We start from the raw sequence: 17,150 nt of genomic DNA, 5'->3' as shown, positions 1-17,150 counted from the left end.
TATTTTATTGTATATTGGAATTAAGAGCACAATGTTACTTTGTTTTCTTTTAAAGAGATGCCCCTTTTCCTTTTCATATACCAAAATGTCAATTTATCTTCATCTTTCATTTCTTGCTCAAAGCATGTACATCTGAAACTGATATGTTAATTTAAGAATCTCATCTATGTCTGTAATGATATTGTTAATGCTTCCATATTGAGTGCTTGTAAAGTTTGCAGATAATGTAGTTTTTAATCATTTTAATTAAAAAAAAAAAAAAAAAAACCATGTCTCACTTTTGTGTTCATAACTGCTGTTTATTTCATAAATTACTTTAAAAAAAAAGTTTAATTAAAAGAACTCCAAGAGAGAGTTAAGACATCTTTTTTCTTTGAGGTTAAAGCCACATTAGATTTAATTTATGGCCACATTCTTCTACATTATTCGCTTTACTATGAAAACAACTGCATACCACAAGAGTTCTCTAATTTTGAAATTCAATGCTCAAAAGTATGGACTGTGAGGTATGTTATGGTTAAAAAGGGGGAGGTGTTGAGAGTGAAAACGTTAAACATGGAGGCACAGGACATAATTCACCTCCAGGAATCATCACATCAGCTGACAAATGACAGAAAAAAAAAATGTTTATGGGACCCAATGTCATGCCAGCACATTCTGACCCAACAAATTCTGTTCTTCTAACTTCTTCAATAAATGCCATACATGCCACTGCCTCCATCTCATAACTCTGGCAGTTGATTGGTAGTTTTTCCCCAATAACCACCTTTAATAATCATCCTCTTTTCTTCCATTAGTGAGCATCTCGCTGGCAATTACCCGGACTTCTGATGGGTTTGAAAATGCCTCAGCTGTCAACGCAGTGGTACATGGTGGTAAATAAAGTGTAGCACAGGAATCCAACACCGCCCTGGCAGCCTCCATGTTAGCGCACGTTGGCAAGTTGTCACTTGTTAAAAACAATACAGGAGAAGTATGGAATGTCGGCCATTATTTTTTACCAGCTATGCGGCTATTAATTTATGCGGCACTGATGGCATCCGTTTGGCCCATTTGAAGTCGAGCTATAAGATTAAACACTTGAGATGCTACCTTATGGGGTGGTCTGATTTCAGATGTCTCATGTGGTTAGCCTGAAATACAATACCGACGATTCTTCACTTTTAAACTAATGCCACCTGTTGATGTACCATGAAAGGTCTTTCACTTCTAAAGGCTTTGTTTTTCTTCTTCAAATTATTCACTCTTTTATTTTCCATGTTTATGCTCTCCACTGTATCTATACTCGTTCCTCGTCCCTTTCATCCTTTCTTCTCATTCAATTCTTTCCTTTCTTTCCTTCTGTATGGCTTCTGCTGTGTCTGCGTCAGGCCTTCTATGGGGGCAGTGTTGGCAGAACAACAAAGCCTCAGGACGCACACACGCAGCCTTGACACACACTGTATTCAATTAACTCTCCACACTCAAAGCATTTCCACACACGCACAAGGAACTCACACACACACACAGCCCTGCTGACAGATCTCACACCACCCTCTACCCGGACAGCCCGAGCTCCACTTCACAGTGTGAGTGTATGACAGATCTGCACCATCTTAAACATTCCCAACTATCTCCTCCAGGTCTCATCAGAGTTGCTCTCTGCATCGCTCCTCGCTGATCCCCCACCGCTCAGGAAGCACAAAGGGAAGATGATAAGCTTTCAATTAGTCCAGGCTCAAGGGAATTTTCCAGCTGTCTTCACACACTCTGAGACCCGACTCTCTTTTCCACATGTGGGGAGCAGAGGAGCTCTCATCTGGCTCTGTCTTTATCGTGGACGTACATGAGCAGAGCTGCTTTTTTTAAATCATCTCCTCTCTGTTCCCGCTATGCTGCTGTTCTTCCGAAAATTGTAACTCTCCAGGAAAGATGGGAAACGTTTTCCTGGAGGAGGCTGCTTGTCTGGATGTAATTGTAGGCACAAGCGCGATGAATTGGTTTACAAGACGACACAGAAAATTGCATTTTAAGTGGATGAAACATAAAGAGGACTGGAAGCATGATTGTGAACGTCACAGGACAGAAACACTAAAACAATGAGCACCATTGAAGAAAATAAAAATACTCTGAAGTCAGTTATTTGTTCTGATTAACAGCACAATGTCTTAGGATTTTTCTTGTAACAAAATCGAGCCTTGTCCGTCACACAACTTTATCTTCAATTAATCTGAAAGATGAAAAGAATAAAGCACTATTTATAAATTCAAATATATGAGAGACAGAGAGAGAGAGACAGAGAGAGAGAGAGAGAGAGACAGAGACAGAGAGAGAGAGAGAGAGAGAACAAGGGAGTGCAGAGAGGGTGTGTTTTGGAAAGAGCACTGAATCGTTAAAACCCTCTCATTTCTCATGAGCACAGTATCCCGTGTCGCTTTTGCGGTACCTGCATACGAAACCCATTAGGGCCTCTTCTGTAGCTGCTGACCTCTCCTCCCCCAAACCCGTGAGAAGGAGCGGGCTAGAACTGGCTCGGTTTGGGTGCCTGGTACATGACCAAAAGTCTATTTTCTAACCAGACTGGTGGTGGGAACAGAGGCTAGCGTCCAAAAATCAGGGTTCCCACAGATTGACCGAGAAACACAGGGGCCAGGGGCTAAGAAACCGCGAGAGTTGTGATGCAACTGTTCTCACACTGATGACTAGTGCTGCCTTGCTGACAAGGAGCGGCATATGGAGGGAGTGATGAAGAAAAAGAGAGAGAGAGGGGTCTCCTAGTTCAGAGGGATCCCAGTGAAGGTAGTTTCTCATCCATCTTGGGTCTACAGAGACCGCCCTGTGTTACGATACACCAGGCAGCTCCTAGTTCCCACAGTGGAGCACCTCTCCACGGGGCTAGTACTGGGTTCCCGTTGAGACCCAGAGGATCACTGAAAGCTTACAAGAGGCACTTGCAGAAACAGTCTCACTATCAGGTCAATCTAGAGCGCTACCACCATAACTCTAAGGTCACCGTCGCGTGTGAGACAGAGTTGCTGTGCGATGATCTGGAAAACGGCAAACTGTACATTTAAGCTGGGTCTCCTGGTCTCAACAGCACTGCAAGATAATTTTTCACATTCTCTGGTTCCAGCTTCTCAGTTGTTAGGATTTGTCGTTTTACCCTGATTTTATGAAATTGTGAGAAGCATTTTCACTATTTTCTATTTATAGAATAAACAATAAATTTTCTAATCATAGTTAAGAATCTATGAAATATGAAAACAAATAAACCTTTTTAAACCTAAATATCAAGTTTATACTGAAAAGGGTGAAAGTGTCTCAAAAGGAAGCGAGATGTTTACATTTATCTCCAGTGCACCTTTCCCTATTTCAATTAATGTCTTTCTGTAAGGAACATTTATTAATTAGCATCAAAATATAAGATTTGATCAAAAACATATCTACTGGAAGTGAAATATAATTTCTTATTTTTCCATCCCCCTACTTTGGAAATTATTTCAACTGTTATTTCAAATGTTCAGATTATGTAGCTTGTACTATGTTTGTATTTCTTTTCCTTTTATTTTTGCACCTGTGATACCAAGTATTTCACAAGACACCCTGACTGACTATGTGGTGGTCATACAAAGAAGCATCTTTAAAGTGCAGATAAGTAAAGGGAAACTCTCTAAACAATCTTCTGCTGAACTGAGTCATATAAAAAAAACAAGACATGTAAATTAGTCATAACTACAAGAAGGCCTTTATACATATTTGTGCTGAAACCCAGTAGGCGACTGTATGGTGTACCTGTGTCCCAGACCATGGTTGGAGGATATTGTGGCTGAGACCACAGCTAACCTTCATTTAGATGCCCTTTAGATTCTTGACATTGCATAATGACCACAGCTTTGTGTGTCCAACCAATCTGGTCTTAATTTGATTAGTTAGTTGCAGAAAAAAAAAGTACATATTATATGAGGGGATGATAGCTGGTAGTGTTTTAGAATTGTTCTTTGACTGGAAATAATGAAATGACATGCCTTTTTAAATTTTGATTTAAACACTGCATTTGCACATTACCAGTAAAGCAAAACATGGTTTTACTAAGAGAGCAGGGCATCTTCCCAGAAACAATGCTAGTTGTTTCCCATACAGATTCATGAGAATTGACACACTTTTTTTTTTCTTCTCTTCTTTTTTTCCCCTCACAGAGAAAATCTGAATAACGATCTGTACATGCGAACACTGCTTCCTCTATAAAACAGGAAATTGACATGCGCGCACACACACACACACACAAAAAGGACAAACACCACACACTGTAGCTCTCTGCCAGGCCCCCCCCATCACGGTGGGGTTCTGAGTGGAGGGGTAGGGGTGCAAGAAGGGGAAACAGGGATCCCTGTGGACGAGGTCTCTGTTCACTTCCTGCTCAAGCAGGGGAACACGCTAAATTGCCGGTTCACATACACACTTTCTATCTTTCTATCTCCCTTACTTTTTTCATCCATGTACGCACGTAGTGAGTGAAATGAGGATGATTGCTCAAGTCTGTTTTGGATCACGTGGGAACATGACTGGCCATTAAAGGCTTGCATCATCCCTTCCTTTCTTTACTTTGGAAGCAGCAAATAAAGATAAATGTATGCCACTTGTTTGATACTCATTTCTAACTCTCTGTCCGTTGAAAGAGTAAATGTCACTGAGATCGGACCACCAATCTAGATAACATTTCACCAGTAAGCGCTCATGTGGCTGTAAAGAAACCTGTGAAAACCACTGAAGCACCACAGACCTACAGCCTCCGCTAACCCATAAACTGTTAGACAGAGCGACAACATTAAAAACATCTTTTCCCTCATCCTCTCAAGCGTCACCAGAATGTGTCTGTCGTCATCTTTCTTATATCCTCACTCTTTCCGAAACAATCAGTTTTATTGTTGTTGCTATTTTGGCACTTTGATCGTAAACATCGTCATTAAGGTCATCAAAGTCCACGCTGAATAAATCAAGCTACTGCTGACAACCAACAAAGTATCATATATTGTTATGGTTAGACAGGTGAAGTGACTAAAAGCCAATGCTTTGGTTTTTCTGTCCAAACTGCACTCTGTGTGTGTGTGTGTGTGTGTGTGTGTGTGGTAGCATTACACACCCCCGTGTCTGGCCGTGGCTGGCCCGCAGGCCTCTGCTAACCAGTTCCCATGGTTCCATGGTTCCACTATAGTGACTATGGATTTCCTCGGGGGACACCTCCCACTCACTGGTTTGTTTTCATCCTTAATGGGAGATCATCTTACACTCTTTATGGTGTGTGCGTGTGAAGTAAACAGTTTGTGTGTGTGTTTTTCTTTTCTGTGCATGCACCTGCACAGACAAAAGTCATATCATCGGGTATTTGTGTGTGTATGAATTTACACACATCCATGCAGCAGAATGCCTTATGTGTGTTGATGTATAGACACCAGACACCTTGATTTCTCCTCCTTTTGTTTTTGCCCATGAGGCAGAGGGAAAGATGAAGGAAGAAATATATCTCTTGAGTGTCTGGCGACGTCTGTTAGGGAGCATTCATATTTAGGAATAATTACTTTTAAGTGCTGAAATATAACAGCCAAATGGCCCGTGGAACAAAGAGGGTTTGTGGGGGGATGGAAAATGAAGCATTTACATTCAGGGCCTGGTAATGAGGGGGTTTTCCTGAGAGATGACACGAGGAGGAGGATCAGAGAGAGACAGAGGGGGAGAGAGGTAAAACAGAGAGAAGACATCAGATCAGGGGTGGCAATTACAACACTGATCCCAGCCAAGTTTCTGGCTGTAAAGATGGCCCCAGACTGTGACACACTCAAGCCAAAGGATCATGCACATGCATGCAAATACTTTATCCTCCCCCAGTTTGAAGCCCACAGGTGTTTGTGCTTTATGAGAGGCCCTATACTGTACCTCAGCAGGGGCTGCAGCGGCAGAGCGAGCCAAGGAGGATTTGGGCTCTGGGACGTCTTGGAATATTCAGCCATATTATGAGGTGCGGCGTTCTGGCAGGCCACTCACAGCAGGGCATGGCAGACCTGAACATAAACAAAGTCAGTTCTTAAAAATCATCCATCAAACGAGTCCATCAGGGAGCAAAACCCATCAATCTCACTCACAGAAACAGATTTTTGAGAACAAAAAAGGAATTATATCATTTTTTGGTAAGGTATACGAAGGCCTCTAGATGTGATATTTAGATAAGATACTTATTTCTTATACACTAAATCAAGAGATTTTTCCTTCTGTTTTCCGAGAAGTGCCATTTTATTCTGCTCCACAGTCACTCTGTATTTGCAAAAGAGTGGCCCTGCAGTTTTCTTTTTGTGGTTTTTGGAAATGACCCCACTTTTCCGGCCCTGCTCCAATTTTCTTTAAATACAACCGTAATTGGTTTGATTTCCTACCTCCGGCCTGGTGGTGAGGGGGTGGAGGGGCGAGCAGTGGTGTAAGCTAGTGAGGGCCAAGCAAAGGGACCCGGCCCACAGCAGACAATCTGCACACTTGGGTGGCAATCCAGTTTGGACTTCAGTGCCAGCGCTACTATTCCCTCGTTTAAAGGCTGTTTATGGGCAAATCCTGGAAGCCCATCAGTGAAAATGGTCATAAGTCAGCACAGAAAGGCACACCAACACATTCAGCCACACAATATTCAGAAATGTAGTTTCTGATGCCTTAATGTGTCTGAATCATGAGCATACACACCGCATAACTCTCCTTTTGCCTCACACAGATCTATCAAACTTCTGCCAACAAATCTTGCGACATTATCACAAAAGCATTCCAACTTCCAAATCAAAACCAGTCTCCTACAAAAAGCCTTTTCTTTACTCTCATGGGCAGGCAGACAGAGAGGAGTGTGAGTGTGCCGCTCATCAGGCAGGCGTGAGTAATCAAAAAGGAAATAAGACGTAGCGTCTGGGAGAGGCCAAGGGGACCCTACTGATCTACAGCCAGCTCATTGTTCTGGCCTTCTATTGTTTCCTGCTTGGTTGGCAGACCAAAGAGCAACTAGCCAATATGATGCCAGTCTAGATGTGTCCTGGTCTGAGAGCAGCTCTGAGATATGCCTCAGGTGGCACTGATGGTGCACTAATGCACCAGTGTAAGGATAGAGAACAGATGAGAGGGGAGGTGACCAATCATATTATTGCATAATGTCAAATTGGATCTAGTCTATAAGCACTGAGATTGAAATCTACAACTTTTCAGCTAATTAATGGCCCTTACAGGCCATGGTTAGGGGCCCCTAAAGGTGAGAGAGTTTAGTACTATAGGCACTCACCACCTGATCGCATGGTGGAAACTGGATCTACATATTGAAAAGTTTCAGTCTGAGGTAGAGGTGTTGATTTTAACTGTAACCAGCAGCAACCCAGAGCAGGACCTGTTATGGTGAGTCCAGGGCCAAGCACAGCTTGTTAACATAGGATGGGGAGACAGTAGAGGAGTTTGTCTTCTTTATGATGGATGGAAAAAAAAACAGACACGCTTCCAACCAAAGCAAGATCCTGGGGTAATGTGGTCCAGCCGCAGGAGAAACGGACCCAGGAGGCATCCGTAGCTCGAGCGCTGGGGTAGAGAGAACACAGGGGCCTTTCCAAAAGTGGCACAAGTGCATGCACGCACATACACACAGCATGCAGCCTTCCCGGCAAGCGACAGTCATCTCCGTGGAAAAATACGGTAACCGATGCATTAAAGCCCAGGACTTTGAGGGATTGCAGGGACACAGTGGCATTAAACAGACGGCGGGGGGGGGGGTACACACCACACAATATCCAGAAAGCAGAAGAGTTGTTGGGTAAAATGGGTCAGTGCGACAGCACACACACACACACACACACACACACACACACACACACACACCAGACTGGTAAAAAAAATAAAAAAAAATAAATAAACATAGACATAGATATGTGTAGCATCTCTGAATATCAAAATGCCAGTGTCACATCAAAACCAGACCTACCCGATAATTACAGCCATTTGAAACAGTGTAGGCCACATCGCCTTCCTCTGCAAAAGAGAAGGACCTTGCTCCTAATAAACAACTTTTATAAAAACAAGATGGCTTTAGAAGCAGAACCAGAATACAGCATAACAACAAAAAAAATTCCCCAAAACCCAACAGACTTGTCTTTCATGGTAGTTGAGGCCTGCGGTTCTGTTGCCAAATAACACATAACGATATACTTCTAACCCCATTCCCTTTCCCCAGTATTGAGCCATAGGTCTCTCCTCGTTAAGTGAACTATACAAATGTTCAGAACTCCTGGCACTTCTTCACACGTCTGTCAGTGTGAGATGGGACTTTTACCAGGGACACTGTAAGTTTACGGGGTGAGTGAGCCCCAGCTTTCACTGCTCAATTGAACAAATTCCCAAAAGTCTAATATTTAATCCGGCTCGGGGCTTACCAAAAAAACAGCACAGCCAAGGGGGCGCTGAAAATGACGACAGTGAACCAGCCTTTTGGCTTTTGTGATCTCGACTTGTGCGTTCCTGATTAGCTGACAGGCTATAGAAGTAACACTGGCTGTCTTTTTAACGCTTAAAGCATTCTGACAGAGCCTTTTGTTACTTACTTAAACCACACTGCCTGCAACGATCTAATGGAAGTCTAAAAGCCATTAGACTAGAGGGCTTAGCCAACACAAACCATGCACACAGGCTATGAAGGAGCAGCTAAGGGCAATCAATATATCTCCTCTATTCTCCCCCTCCTTTCCTCCTCCAGTGTTAAAGCTGAAAATCACAGCATCCTTTATGGCTGTTGGCAAGTAAAGGAGACACTTCGGTTTAGATGAGAGAGAAACCAGGAACGGAGGGCCAGCACCTGCAGTGTGTGCAAATCGGATATGTGCATTCACGTTGGCTGCGAGTTAACTGCCTTTTGCTCTAAGCAGTTGTTTCTACTGTAATGTCGAGCATCTTGGTTGTGCACTTCTGACAGCTGTTTTAAAACAGCACAGACAGAACAAAAGCCAAAATCAAAACAGAGAGGAGCTTTAGTGTCAAAAGGGGCACATGAGTGTAGTCTGTTGTCATTTCACCATGACGACATGGCAGGGAGGAGCCAGTTGGGGCATTTCTCCTTCACAGGTCTGGCCTCTGCAGTGGCTGGCATGAAAAGAAAAGCCAGTGAGCTGGAGACGGATGGCAGAACCAAAAACTTCAAAGACCTCCTCTCACTCTCTCTCCCCCTAGATGTGCTATATGGCTCTGAAAGGGAACCTGCTAGTTCACTTTAGCACAAAGACATTCACGCACACCGTCTCTTGTGCACACACATATACACACACCTGGGATTATCAGCACACCCAACAGACGTTTCCTGATTCTTTTTTAAAAAAGGAACAACAGGAGTATAGTTTCCTTATGAAAATACACAGAGACCCAGTATTACACACATGCACAAGCGCACAGACACGGCAATAATTCACCACATACCAGACAGATATTCGCCACAGGCTTTGACACACTAACATAACATGAACTGCAAGGTAAATCCTCCTCTGTGGGGAGCTAAGGTGGGGGTGTGGCTCTGACAGAGCAAAGTCTTTTATGTCTAATAGTTTTTCAGTCACAGACAAAATAAAACAGGCCTCTATTGTAGTCTTATAAAGAGACCAAACAACCTGGACAAAGGCCGCTGGAGGCATGAAATACCTGACATCACAAGGTGTCTTTTAAGTACACAGCTGACAAGGACTCAGTTCCCCTTTTAATCTTGGAAACAAAAAAAATTAAAAAAAACACTTAACTTTTAAGATACACATTTCTCCTGATTCCCCATCCACACACAACCTCCCTCATGCTTCCTGTGAAAAAGTGCTGACCCTGTAAAGGAGATAAGAACAAACCCCTGGGAGACTAGTCAGTGCCAGCTTTGAGAGGTCACCCTCTTGTAGCTCACTGTGGCTGAGTACCCTCTAGTGGTAATTATGGTGAATGGCACTTTCCTCGAATTTGTATCCTTGAACCCTCACTGTGCCTCTTTACCAGCCAACAGCCGCAGTTAACCGCAGCTCTGCCACAGGGTGTGACAGCAGGGCCCAGATGGGGTGAGTGGCAAGCAGGGGAAAGGAGTGAGGCAGCTTTCTGTGGGCCGCCCAAGGGGGTCCACCACAGCTCCCTATCTCCCCACCACAGTAGCCACCGAGCCCTGGAGAGAGACAGCCACCCCACCACATTTTAATGAGGGCTAAAATAAACAATATGAGCACACAAAACCCACCCTGACTTGTTGACTGCGGGCACTGGAGCGGGGCAGATAAGCCAGGCTGTTACTCGGTGGTCTGGCAGTCGATTGGATGGCTGATGCCACAATGAACTCCACTATGAAATGAAATGTTGGATCCTTACAGTTCTTAAAAATAATGAGTGAGTGTTTGTCACAGAGGCAGTGTGCACTGTATACTATATGTAGCCTATGACTATTTTCTGGATGAAGACAATTTATGTACATTTTGCTTACAGTAAATATCTACTTTTACTTTAAATGTAGGAGTTTACCTGCAGTAGTTTCACAGGGTGATTTTGCTACCAAATTAAAGATCTCGAAAACTTTGTCCACCGCTGCTAGTCATAGTTCTGTGTAAAGGACGCTGTTTATGTAAAGATATGTTAGCTGTTGTGGTTTTATGTGATTTGTGATGAGAGTACCACAAAAAAAATCATTATCACGTGCATTGTATTGGAGTGGAGGCAGAAATCTGAGGCTAATGTCTAGTCTACATCACAAGAAATGAGGAAAATATTTTGTAATTTGGGTGAACAGACACTTTAAAATGCACCATTTGTTCGAGTCTTGAAACCGGATATATTCCCAAACTATTTACATTCAGTGTACTTGAACCCCATTCAGAGTCAGACACACCAAACATACAGGAATATTCTCGAGTTTCATGCTTTCCTCCAGTGTGCCACTCCGCATCACTCTTAACATACTGATGTGTTTTCAGAGCTATCACTATATATAGGCCTAGCCATGAGTAACTACATGCCACCAGACAAAAAAAGCCTCAGCAGCTGCCAAAAAAGACATACAAGATGATGGGTCAATGACAGCTTGTACGACTTGAAGATGTTTGGCAAGAAAAATACACCTTGTTGGGAGGATCAACATACCCTCGGCGCTCTTGCTAACTAGTCGCAGACGACGAGTATTGAGAAGGGCGCGAGCACATGCCAACATATTTTCGGAAAAAGGCCAACATTGCTGGAGATGTAAAGAGTAGATAAAGGGCATGGAAAGCATTATGGGGGCTGTGAGGTCTGCAGTACTGTAGTCTGGCAGAAATGCCTGAACTTCACCGCTAACTTACCCAACAACAACTCACCGTGTGGTCTGTCCCAAGCTAGCAGCTGCTCTGTTTTCACCATAGACTTTCTCTACTGCTGCTTGGTTCTGATTGGCTCATTAGCTGTTTGAGTCACATTAACAGCTGGTTTTGAACATTAACCACATTAAGGAGCTACTATTCCATAACAACTGCGCAATTATAATGGTGTCATATCAATTATTTAAACCCTTTCTCTAGCAAACATTATGACTTCTCATTGCAGAGAAGGCGCAGGAGAAACTAATAACATTAATTACGGTTTGGTTCCATTCATGTGTGCCAGTATCCTGCCCCTGAACCAGCACGTAGCCTGAAATACCAAGCTCTTACACCGTCACACCTGAGTGGAACACAGCCATTATTTATAGCCGTTATTAGTTAATTTACAAGTCACACAAGTGCAGCTGCTTCATAACGTGTTTAGACAGCTGAAAACCTTTTATTTTGCTTCAACATCTTGACATCAGATATGTTTCCTAATTTGAATTTTAATTGGTTGTAATTGAAAAATAGGAAATGAAAACTTCCATGACCACAGGCTTTTGGTTCCTTACCTGGTGGTCTGGACTAGCAGGATGGAAGGGGGGGTTATTTATGATACACAAACTTATAAAAAATTTTTAAAAGGTAAGATGTTTCCTTATAATTTGTATGAATTACAAAATAGAATTACCTCAATAAGGTCTCTAAAGGTCTCTCAAAATACAGAATGGGGTGGGGTGGGGCAATCTTTGTTTGACTTGATCATAATCCATAAACAAATAACAAGTAGATGCTGCTTTGTTATAGTCCCAGAAAGGTTGGGATCCAATAATCCTTTTAGCCCTCCAACTTTTTTAAAATTAAAAATATTTATCATTTAGAAGCTAAAAATTTATGTATTTGCATACCTACTTCAAAATATTGTTTGTAACCCTCTGTATTGATGCTTTATTGATGCTTGTATGCTTTGGTTAAAAGCATCTGCCAAATGAGTAAATGTAAATGTAATGTCCACCTTCTCTAAAAACACTAAAAAGCCCAGCATTAATGGTACTTGTGGCTTATATATCTTAAAATAACTTAAATCTAATATCTAAAATCAAATATCTTTATAAAAACAAACAGTAGCCGTGAAAATGGCATCCACAGAACATTCATCCTTTCCTTTAATTTTAAACTGTCATGACATAATGTGTATGAATGAAATAAAAATGGGCAAATTAGAAATATAAATATATATTTAACAAACATATTATTTTCAAATTGAGAGAATCCTAATATTCTTGCAGCCATCACTCATATATATAAATAGGCCTTTGTGCTGTCAATCAACAGGGTTAACTAAATACAAAGCAACCTATGTAGCCACATCAACTGTCAGGTGCACAGAGTCCATATGCAAAGAAGGTTCACACATTGTAGGTCCAAAACCCAGTTGGGATATCACTGTGTACCCTTGAGCGAGCTACTTTACCAGTGTAAATATTTAGCCAGCTGTATAAATGGGTGTTGTGTGAAACCTGCAAACTGAACTGGCGCTGCAGAGAAAGAGTTGATGCCAAACAGAAAAGGTTCCGCTGAGCTACTTGGTAGAGAAAAACACACAGCTGATGGATTTACCTGTTAAAATAAAAGCACGATAGCAAAAATGATATCAAGGCGTCACGTTCTTCTCATCCTGACAAAGAAAAATCCAAGGAAACAACTGTCACTGTAATCTGTGTTCATAGCTTAGCTGACATGTTGGCTCCCTCTCATGGTGTGTAATATAGCCCTGCTCTTTAAACACACACACACAGTCAACATGTTTGAGAAACAATACTCACCTTCATTACCCAATTACACTAATACACTCACCCTGCTTGTAATGAGTGTGTGGTCTGAATAATAGCCAGCCTTGTTGTGTATTCTCTTACCTCACACTGACAGACGCATACACACAACACACACACACTGTCTGTTTGCGTCTGGGTGGATTTCCTCCCTGTGAATTACAAGTGGAGGCCATGTCTTAGTGTACACCAGTAAGGGAGTAGAGAATGTGTGTGGCTGAAACATGACACTTTAATGATCTGGAGAGCATCCAAAAACTGTACGCCCCCACACCTTTTTCTCCCCTTCTCTTGCGAAACTTTGGCTGCAATCAGCCCTGCAGAATAGACTTGTTTGTGCTTCAGAACAGTAGGGAATTGGCTGAAAAACATCATCAAGCTGACAGCCAGAGGGTGTCATCAGGGGGAGGTGGAGCCCACAGTGGGTGGACACACACGAGACATTCCTTGGAGACGGAGAGCAGTAAACAAACATGCTTTTGCCCAGGGGTTCCCAAAGTTATCCGTATTTCTGAAACAGTGGCTAACAATAGAGTGCAAAGAAAGAAACCCAAATATGAGATATTTCTAATGCTGATGTTATAGTACAGGAATGCAACGCTTCCCAAAAACATTCCCTAAAATAATAAATTTTTGCATTGATTATACTTTTAAAGAGTGAAATGTCCCCTTTTTGTGTTTGTTGAGGAGCTCATGGAGGTCCCTCAAGGTACCCGGGCCCCTCTGTCGGCTATTTAGGTTGTGTTTACGCTGCAGGTACAAATGGCCTAAATACTGTATGTATTTTCCCCTGTACTGACACACACCTGTTTTTTAAGACAGTGTTAGCAGATCAAATGAAATAATATGACATGATAAATCCAGATTTATGTCATTTTCAAGAAATTACATTTAGGAATTTAGAAAATATAGCACCTTTACTAATAAGTTCTTTTCACCCTGGACAGGTCGCCAGTCCATTGCAGGGCATTTGGACAGGTCACAGGTGTAAATAAAATTAATGATGGCTGAATTCCATTTAGATGCTTCAGTTTTAGGGTCCTGTCATTGTGTATGTTGGCTCACTAAGACACTCTAATAGAACAGAGCCGTCATTAATGCCATCAGTAACACCAATTCAAAACGTCTGCGTAAACCTGGGCCCAGACTCCTGACCACAACCCGACTGAGATGCTGTGGCATGACCTCAAGAGAGCGATTCACACCACACATCCCAAGAATATTCCGGTCTGATCTGCAACTACAGGAAACCTTTGGTGGAGGTTTTTGCTGTCAAAGGAGGGTCAACCAGTTATTAAATCCAAGAGTTGACATACTTTTCCCACCTGCACTGTGAACGTTTACACGGTGTATTCGATAAAAACATGAAAACATAATTGTGTGGTATTTGTTTAAGCAGACTGTGTTTGTCTATTGTTGTGACTTAGATGAAGATCAGATCACATTTTATGACCAATTTATGCAGAAATCCAGGTAATTCCAAAGGGTTCACATACTTTTTTCCTGCTACTGTACATGAGTATTGGATATGCAGGGCAACAAAAATCTCAAACTGTCACATTCAGCATCTCAAAGCATCCAGAAAAAAGTAGCTAAAATGGCAGACCAGGAAAATATGGCGCTAATGTTCAATCCACAGATGAGACCTTTAAAGTAAGGAATTTTTACAAAAACCTCTCATTACATTGTCCAATGCGTGGTGTCCCACAGGCGCTGTAGTCAGCCATTTGTCATCTCTACAACTGCAGATGGCCACAAGATGTGTTTTAAAAGCTTTGGAAACAAGTAAGTTGGAACTAATATTGAGAGCTTTCTTTGTCAAACTGGTCAGGAAAGAACCTTCAAGCTTAACTGTAAAGTTAAAGGCTAAAAATAAAAAGGCTGGATAACAGTTCCATTTCATAAGCTGGGCAGTTTATGCAACAGAGCCGGTTTAAGCCACTCAAACTGAGTGATGACCATAGGAAGCCTCTTTTTGGTCACTGGTATTCTTGGATGTTAGGTCTCTTACTAATCTTAAATGTGAAGGGGGAACTCGCTCAGATTGCTATGGGATATTGGTATGGGCCATGAACATTTGGATAATCTAAAACCATCCAAACAGTGCCTAGAATTGAGGGCCCAAGGCAGCCCAGTCTCTTATAGTGAATGACAAGATACTTAAAATAACACTAAAGGCCTATACAAAAACACAAGTCAGAAAGCCAAAAAGAAGTTTATTTCAATTCAGTCAATATTGTTAAAAAAAAAAGCCATGACATAGCTTGGATATTTTCTTTGTACAACGCCACACTTATGTTGTAATGAAATCATCTCTGAAAAACCTTCCTTCAAAACATCTGCAGAGAAAAACAAGTAAGGCAAAAAGGAGATGGTTGATCTAGAATTAAAATCCAAGCAGGTGTGTCTTCCTCAAAATTATGATGAAATGTATAAAATTTACACATTGAATTCTGAAAATTCAAAACAAATATTTACAATTCTTGTTTTTTTTTTTTTTATCAAATTCGCTTCATAACAAGTGTCTGAAAAACATGGCAAACGGGAGAAAACAGATTTTGCTTTACCCGTGCTAAAGCACTTTTGGAGCTACTGTATCATAACATACATTCACTACCTCAGATCAATCTACATACGGAAGAGAAAAGTGACCAACCACGTATTCACCTCATTGCTACTCTCTTCAATACATTTTTTCATAAATATCTTTAGTGTCGCCTTTCCTGGTGCCTGACTGCACATTAGCGTCCTTCATTCCGTCTACTATGGAGAAGGAAACAGTAAGTGTGTGTGGTTTTTTCTTCCTCTCCCCCCCCTTTAAAAAAAAAAACAAAAACAAAAAAACCACACTTAATTTGCTTACATATAGCCGGAGTCATCCTATCCAGTGAGACCAGAATATGGTGCCCCTTTTTGGTCTGCCATGTGTATTCCAAACTACTGCTACAGTTAGCACGACCAAAGTGAAGACTTCCTTCATGCTTCATAAAAGAAAGTCTGCTCAGTGTGTCAGTGTCTAAACATTTTATATGGCAATGTGATGATTAACAAAAAGGCTGGTCTAGACTTGTATACATCTGTAAGCTACATACGGTTGGATACTTCTTAGATCTCAGGTTAGAATTTTTCCTGAGTTGTTACTTCTGCAGCCGGTACAGGAAAGTCCCTTCAAATTCTACGGAGCTAAGCTACAAGACTTTTGCCTATTTGAGGCAATGACGAGATCAGAGCATGGATGCCAGGTAGCTTTACCTGCAGTTACAATTATTCTGATTTATTTGAAACAGCTTAACATTAAAAATAAAGCACTTGATATGTCAACCACTCAGGTTTGGATTAGCTTCAGCTCCTACTTAAACCTGTCAGACTTCAGCCAAAAACACTGACGCTTCAACACTGTTTACAACGCCTCTTAAGCCAAAAGACAAGGGGGGGAGCTTTCTCCTCAGTGCTCAGCAATCCTAGAAAAAGCGATTTCAGAATTAAACAGACAGCAGCATGTGAACTCTCCAATGCATGCAGAGAGAAGGTCAGCTTGAAGGTCACTTATCAGGGAAAGTGTTTGACGTGGCTCCCAACGTTGATAAGTGTTGATGCACATGTCTGGCTGCTACTTCGACGCCTCACCGTTTCTTAACATTCGTCAGCAAATGAATAACAAAAGCAATTAATGATGAAAGGTGCAACAAGGTGGCCTTTGCTGAATCAACTAAAGGAGGTCTCCATAAAAATTGGAGAGAATGGAGAGGAACAAATGAACAAAAAAAGACAGAGCAGGATTCATGCATTGGGGTTCGCTCTAGATGAGGAGAGAAGGAAAAGAAGTCCAGAGTTTTTTGTTTATTTCTTTCTCGTGAAGGAGCAAATAAGTCCCTGTGCTGGGCAGGGGGTAGTGTCGGGGTGTGTGTGTGTGTGTGTGTGTGTGTGTGTGTGTGTGTGTGTGTGTGTGTGTGTGTGTGTGTGTGTGTGTGTGTGTGTGTGTGTGTGTGTG

The 17,150-nt window shown here is 41.9% G+C and overlaps 1 protein-coding gene and 1 long non-coding RNA gene across 3 annotated transcripts in view; both read right to left on the bottom strand.

The window, feature by feature from the left end:
- Positions 1-254: 254 nt before the first annotated feature.
- On the bottom strand, positions 255-11,655 carry LOC123979040. Of its 2 annotated transcripts, none has more exons than XR_006827125.1 (3): positions 11,343-11,655; positions 5,911-6,035; positions 255-2,209 (listed from the first exon to the last, which is right to left on the bottom strand). It is a non-coding gene; the product is annotated as an uncharacterized LOC123979040 (long non-coding RNA). The 2 variants fall into 2 exon arrangements; XR_006827124.1 differs by lacking the exon at positions 255-2,209 and adding an exon at positions 3,427-5,664.
- A 3,703-nt stretch (positions 11,656-15,358) lies between these two features.
- clic4 (chloride intracellular channel 4) overlaps positions 15,359-17,150 on the bottom strand; it is a 21,905-nt gene continuing 20,113 nt past the window's right edge. The window contains exon 7 of the mRNA XM_046061709.1: positions 15,359-16,196. The gene's annotated coding sequence lies outside the window, so the exon portion shown is untranslated. The remainder of the gene's footprint in view (positions 16,197-17,150) is intronic.

This window comes from Micropterus dolomieu, linkage group LG11, assembly GCF_021292245.1.
Source record: "Micropterus dolomieu isolate WLL.071019.BEF.003 ecotype Adirondacks linkage group LG11, ASM2129224v1, whole genome shotgun sequence".
Taxonomy (NCBI): Eukaryota; Metazoa; Chordata; class Actinopteri; order Centrarchiformes; family Centrarchidae; genus Micropterus; species Micropterus dolomieu.
The sequence above is the reverse complement of the archived record's forward strand: the minus strand, read 5'-3'. Positions and strand labels throughout refer to the sequence as shown.